Below are 6,965 nucleotides of genomic sequence, written 5' to 3'. Positions count from 1 at the left end.
TAAGAATTTAAACAAGCTCCAAAATAATAAAAAAAGTAAAAACTACAATTGCCCTGATACATTGCTAGGGCTTCATCCAGCCCTAGATTGGATGTTTAGCCAAGCATGGCTTCCGGACGACCTCCCATCTTCAAATGAAATTGATCAACTCCCATTATTCCCAAAATATCAAAACTATTCTCTTTCCTCCCCTTTTTCTCTCTTTTTTTATTTCTTTTTCTCTCTTTTCTTTCGGCTGGTGTCTTCTTTTCTTCACCGAAACAGGGGTCTCCCCTGTTTCTTTCTTCTCCACCCAGCTCCCCCCCATCGAACGCCACCCTTTTCCTTTTATAGATCCCCACCAAGAAAACGGTGGATCCATGATTTCGCGTGGAGAGGAGGAAGAACGCGTGCGTGATCGTTGGGACGGAATCCATGTGATCGGCTGGAGCTGACCGTGGGATGGAGGCGCTAATCCGAAAAAAGTTGGCTGGGTGGCTGAATCATGGGAGTCTGGGATCTCGGAGAAGACGGGAACGGAGCTAGAGACGGATGCCGATCCGGGAGGAGCTGCGTTACCGGCTGCTGGGAAGGAGATGAATCTGGAGATGTTGGCTGCCGCTGGAAAGGACTGATGCGGAAGAGCGGGATCTCAGCTGCGGATGAAGAGGCGGAGGAACTGGGAAGAGAGGCTGAACCGCGTGGAAGATTTTGTGGAAGATCTCTCAGGCTGGAACGGGTTGATCGGAGGAGTGGTCGCTGGCGGTTGGAGCGGCTCGTTCATTGCAGCGGAGGCGTGGTCGCTGGCGGAACATCCGGGATGAAGACAATGCCACAGTTGGATGCGGAAGACGCCCAGCTGATTTCCCTCTTGGGTTTGGCACGCGGCTGAGGGAGGATCGGGTTGTGGATCTGGCTGGCGGGCTCGACGGGAGGAGCCGTGGACGGTCGGGATGCTTACGGGGAGGAAGAAGATGAACAGTAGGATTAGTTTTGTTATATATTTTTTTTGTAACACTGTTCATATGAACAGTGTTTTCACGGGACACTGTTCATATGAACAGTGAATCATGGATATTCAATTATTATTATTATTATTTTTTTTGTTTTAAAATTATAAATTTTATATGAAGGTAGGTAAGGAATTGGTTGGGAATTGACTTTGGGTTTGAGGTGGGTCATGATGGTTGACTTGTCCTTGAGCCCATTGTCATTTAAATTTAATTCTTGCTAAGCTGCTTCAGATCGAACTCGACTAGACAAGACTAAAAACAGGACCGTGACCTAATAAAAAGGGTTCATCAAACCTTTGCCCCATACATAATTAATTATAACTTTCGATCGAATCAGGACCAAAACCTATTTAATCATAGCCTTAGCTTGATTACAACTCCATCAGGTTACTAAACCGGGTCAACACAATCTCCTTCTTATATGTTTTCATGAAAGATTACAACCAGGAGAGAGACAAGTTCAAAGCCTGTTTTAAGAAAAGAATTATTTACCTCTTACCATATTTTAAATTTGTTTCAATGTTTATTCAATTTTATGGTAGAGTATGTATTTATTAGTTTAAGAACATTGATAAGTGCTATGAAAAGATAACTAAATTATAAATTATTCAGCACTTATCACACCCCCAAACCTATGTTTTGCTAGTCCTCGAGCAAAATAAAACTAGAAAAGAAGAATTTTAACTCACTTTCGCAGGCATCGCGGTTACATTTACCATATGTAACAAGGCTTTAAACCCCTAGGTTATCCTAGTGGACGAGTTGTAGTCTCGTGAGGATTTTCAGTGAACATACCCACAAACTTCAATAAATCATTTATCATAATTGTTATTACTAATTTCTCTTTTTTTTTTTTAAATCAATTGATCTATGAGGTGAAAATCAAATTCCAAATGCATACTAGCTAAGAATTTCGAAAACTCTCTTCTTCTTCTTCTTTTTTTAAATCAAATTTAAGATACATAAATGATAAGAATTTCAAAGCACACATGGTTTTATTTACTAAGTCAGCCCAAATCCTAGGTCAAGATGCAATTCAAGTTGAAGTCATTAAGTTTCCGTTAGGGAGTTGTAAGACTTATTTATACTGGAGTGCTTGGTGAAATCTGGACCGTACCCAAGCTAAGAGTTCGGATCTCCAAAATATTGCTAATACCAGTAGTTTCCAAGGATTGGTCGAAGGAACCTACTCACTGATTCAAAATCATCTTACCTGCAGGATTTCGAGAGTTGTGGATGTTTACTTTAGTACCTCACGGGCTTTATCTGTAATATTCCAGTTTACTCGAATTTTTACAACGACGGCTTTCACACTATTGTCTTTTCGGTCAATACAGCATTTTTTTCCCTTTTTTTTTCTTTTTTTTTCAGAAAGATATATAAATTGTGCACTTTTACTCTTGTGGTGATTTCTCCGTGTAACGAGCAATCAGTCGACAACTCTCACACCAGTTGGCATAAGGTGTCGGGCATCAAGACTCCCCTACGGACTTATGCTCGGAGTCCTCATCACAAGCCCACTTGACCTTTGACAATAGGTAGCCCTTTTCGATGTTCTTGACTAAATCCATTTTTATTGATTTTTTTTTTTAATTGGATTAGATAAGTATGATTCATCAGGGTCCAAGGTTGCTACTATACTATCAACATAATGTCGAGCCTAGACCTTAGAAGGGTCGGCCAGTGTGTAGTGAAATTCCAAAGTATTAATTAGCTTACAACTCCCTAAGAGAGACTTAATAAAAAGAACTTAAATTTGTATTACTTCCCACTAGTCATTGGGCTTTTAGATTTTATATACCTTGTGTGTTTATTATTCTCGCATAAATGTATATAAATTAGGTTTTTTTATTATGAAAACAAACACATTTTTTTTTAAAAAAAAATATTTTTAATTTTTTTTTTAAAAGATGATTTTTTTTAATTTTTTTTAACTTTTTTTTTTTGATGAAAATCAAGATGAATACCCCCAAACCTAAACCTAACATTGTCCTCAATGTTAAGAAATAATCTAAGAGAATTGGGTTGCCTCCCAACAAGCGCTAAGTTTATTGTCTTCAGCCAGACATAGTGAGATAGTTTTTGCATCTCCTTCTATGAGGTCATCTATTTTGTCTATCATAAAACACTCAATTTCTCTTGCGGGTTGGTCGGCCGCATTGAACACATTTAATTTTACCTTCATATTTCCAAATGATATGTTCATTACCCCTGTTCTACAATTGATGCACGCATTGGCTGTTGCTAAAAAGGGCCGCCCAAGGATAACGGGGATTTATTTCTTAGGATTAGGTTCATGTTCCATATCAAGGACAATGAAATCTACTGGAAAATAGAATTTGTCTACCTTGACAAGAACATCTTCAATTATCCCACGTGGTGTTTTTACAGATCGATCAGCCAATTGAAGGGATACCGAGGTTGGTTTTAACTCACCTAACCCAAGTTTCTCATAAACTGAATAAGGTAAAAGGTTGACACTTGCCCCTAGATCTAAGAGTGCTCGATCAATGAAATTATTTCCTAAGACACAGGAGATGGTGGGAGCACCAGGATCTTTGAATTTCGGAGGGGTGTTGTGTTGGAGAATAGAACTCACTTGATCAGTTAGGAAGACCTTTTTAGGCACATGTGTCCTAGATTTTCGCTTTTGTGTGCAAAGGTCTTTGAGGAATTTGGCATAGGAGGGAACTTGTCTAATAGCATCAAGAAGTGGAAGGTTGATTTTCACTTGTTTGAAAACCTCCATTATTTCCTCTAGTGAAGTTCCCTTTTTGCCAAAGGGAGAGGGTGAATTAAGAGCTTCAGGATATGGGGCCTTTGGGATATGAGTTTTGGCAGAAGGTGGACTAGGTGAAGAAGAAGAAGAAGGTTTTTCATTTGACACATTTCTATCCTCTTCTTCATCTTCCTTATTGTTGTCCTCCCCAATCTTATTGTCTACTACACGTCCACTCCTTAGGGTAGTCAAAGCATTGGCTTGTTCATGATGAATTGCATTTAGTTGATTTTCTTGAGCCATGTATTGTCCCCTAGGATTACTTAGTGGTTGGCTTGGAAGCTTTCCTTCCTCTCGCTTGTTTAGTGCATTAGCTAGTTGACCCATTTGGGATTCTAGCTTGGCGATTGATTGCGTATGAGAGTGCACTAATTGTGTAATGGTTTCCAAACCTTGAAGGGCGTTCAACACTTTCTCCTCAAAGGCTGTGTTTCTTTGGGGTGGAGGAGGAGTGTGTTGAAATTGAATCGAGGGACGGTAGGGATGAATATTTTGTGGGGTTTGAAAATTCTGAGGATTTTGAAAATTTTGGGAGTAGGGTTGGGCTGTGTTCGAAGCTTGCTGCTTCCAAAAAAAGTTTGGATGATTTCGCCATCCCGGGTTATATGTATTGGAAAATGGGTCATTACCCGGTCTAGGCTGTGTTTGAGCAGCATTGATGTGTTCTTGCACGAGTTCGGGGAATTGGGGCGCTGAGGGGCACTCATGAATAGGGTGGGATGGGCTAGAACAAATAGTACACACTTGTGCTTGGGAAGAGTTCATGTAATGCCCACCTATCATCAGTTGGTCAATCTTATGGGACAATGCATCTACCTTGCTAGACAGGTCCATAGAATGACTTATCTCACAAATGGTCCCTTTTCTTTGAGAACTCGGGGGTGCTTGACGAGAACATGAAGCATGGTGGAGGGAGTTTTCATTAAGATTTTCAAATAATTTCCATGCTTCATGTTCATTTTGAAGCATAAAAGTGCCCCCGCATGCAGCATCGATCATCTGACGGTTTCGTTCTGTCAATCCGTCATAAAAACATTGCACTAGTTGCCACTTAGGTATTTGATGATGAGGGCATTTACGGATTAGGTCCCTAAATCTCTCCCAAGTTTCATGAAATTCTTCTCCCTCAGTTTGGGAGAAGCTTGTAATGGCACGTCTAAACTGGTTCGTTCTTCCTATGGGAAAGTATTTTTTAAGGAATTCTTGTTGCATTTGATCCCAAGAACGAATTGAGTTAGCTTCTAAAGAATTCAGCCATTGTTTGGCTCTATCTTTAAGGGAGAAGGGGAATAACCTAAGTTTCAAGGCATCATCAGTGAAGTTCTGAATCTTGACGGTGGTGCAAATCTCAAGAAATTCATCTAAATGTTTGTAGGGGTCTTCGTTGGTGAGCCCATAAAAAGATGGGAGCATTTGGATCACACTAGACTTTATTTCATATTGTACAGCTGCTACCTCAGGTAATCGAATGCAAGATGGGGAAGTGTAAATAGTGGGAGTAAAGTACTCCCTCAGGAGTTTGGGTTGTTCTTCAGCCATCTTAAGAGGTGGGGATGATCCTAATGTTTTGATCTTAGCTCGAATGTTCCTAAGGGTTCGTTCTATTTCAGGGTCAAAAGGTAATAGGTTTCGTACTCTAGAACGACTACCGTGCATACACTAGTACTCGATCAATCAAGCATGCAATAAAAGAGAAAAGCATATCAATCCTAGTCTTTGTCCTAAAATCACTAGACAGCTCCTAACTGGTTTGAAGAGGGCACCTAAGCCTCCAATCCGGTCTAATGAACCGAGTTGACCAGGTAAGCTCCCAGGTAAGTGGAGGGGTCACGATGCGTTCGCAAAGGTCCCACTTAAAACCCACTTGCCTCGAACAGATGAACTGTCTCCCTTATAGGGACAAAGCTTGCCTAGACATCAACTAAGCCACAGAGCGAAATTGGTGCAACTTTCGGTGATCTTCATCCTATTGAGCTCGAATGTCCCTAGGAGCCAACGTCTAATTGATTTTAATTAAAGTGACACTATGTGAGATTGAGTTCACCTAAGTTGGGCAAGAGTCCGGTGATGAAATCCGGCTCTTATCTTGTTGGGGTGATTGCCCTTACTAAGTGCAAATGAATTGGTGTATGTGTATCAGGCATGCATTCACAATTTTGCTGTAATTAAAATCAAACGATCACCACAAAATTTCAAACCAATAATTAATTTAAATAAAAAAAGTTTAGAGGTTACCAAAGGGAATTTCCCCAGCAATTTATTTTTTTTTTTTTTTGCAAACCTCTACAGCATTTCTTTTCCGGCAGTTCTCCTTTTGATCATCCCAGATTCTTTTTTTTTTCGATTCCTGATAAAATAAATAAATAAATAAATAAAAATTAGTAAGGGAGAAAAAGAAGATAAGAAAAGTAACAATAATAGAAAATTTTTTTTAATTTTTTTTTAATTTTTTTAAATAATTTTTTTTAATAAGAAAAATAACTATGCTAGCAATCTCCGGCAACGGCGCCAAAAATTGATCGGTTCTTTTCAATTTCAAAAATAAATCACGCAATAGCACGTATCCTTTAGGATAGTGATTACGGGTGTCGGTCCACAGGGATTGGAGAATAAGTTATTTTTCTTTTAAAAATAAATCAAGAAGAAGGATTTGCTAACTTGATTTAACTAAATTAATCTACGAGTACGAATTGAAATTTTATCAAAGTAAATAGATCTAGGGTTTGGAATCCACCACATAGCATTGCATCAAGGATTGTGTTCTTAATTTTTATCTTTTGGAGAGGCATGCAATTTTGGCTACAAGCCTTTTTAAAATAAAAGCATACATAGTGTTAGGAAGATCCATCTTCGGTGTAGCATGAAGTGTCTACCTAAGTATGCTAATCTAGGATGCAGCACACTTCATCTTCCTAGGCATGGATCATCTTAGACTACTTTAGCAAACATGATTAGTAACTAGCATGCTCGAAATTTAAATATCATAAAGAAATATTTCATTGAAAATAAGAATTTAAACAAGCTCCAAAATAATAAAAAAAGTAAAAACTACAATTGCCCTGATACATTGCTAGGGCTTCATCCAGCCCTAGATTGGATGTTTAGCCAAGCATGGCTTCCGGACGACCTCCCATCTTCAAATGAAATTGATCAACTCCCATTATTCCCAAAATATCAAAACTATTCTCTTTCCT

At 39.1% G+C, this 6,965-nt stretch overlaps 1 non-coding gene across 1 annotated transcript; it reads left to right on the top strand.

The window, feature by feature from the left end:
* The first annotated feature begins 4,828 nt into the window (after positions 1-4,828).
* On the top strand, positions 4,829-4,934 carry LOC120108176. The gene has a single exon (XR_005509657.1). It is a non-coding gene; the product is annotated as a small nucleolar RNA R71 (small nucleolar RNA).
* Positions 4,935-6,965: the final 2,031 nt, after the last annotated feature.

The sequence above is a fragment of the Phoenix dactylifera genome, unplaced genomic scaffold (genome assembly GCF_009389715.1).
Source record: "Phoenix dactylifera cultivar Barhee BC4 unplaced genomic scaffold, palm_55x_up_171113_PBpolish2nd_filt_p 001206F, whole genome shotgun sequence".
Taxonomy (NCBI): Eukaryota; Viridiplantae; Streptophyta; class Magnoliopsida; order Arecales; family Arecaceae; genus Phoenix; species Phoenix dactylifera.
This window is presented reverse-complemented; position numbering and strand designations above follow the sequence as displayed.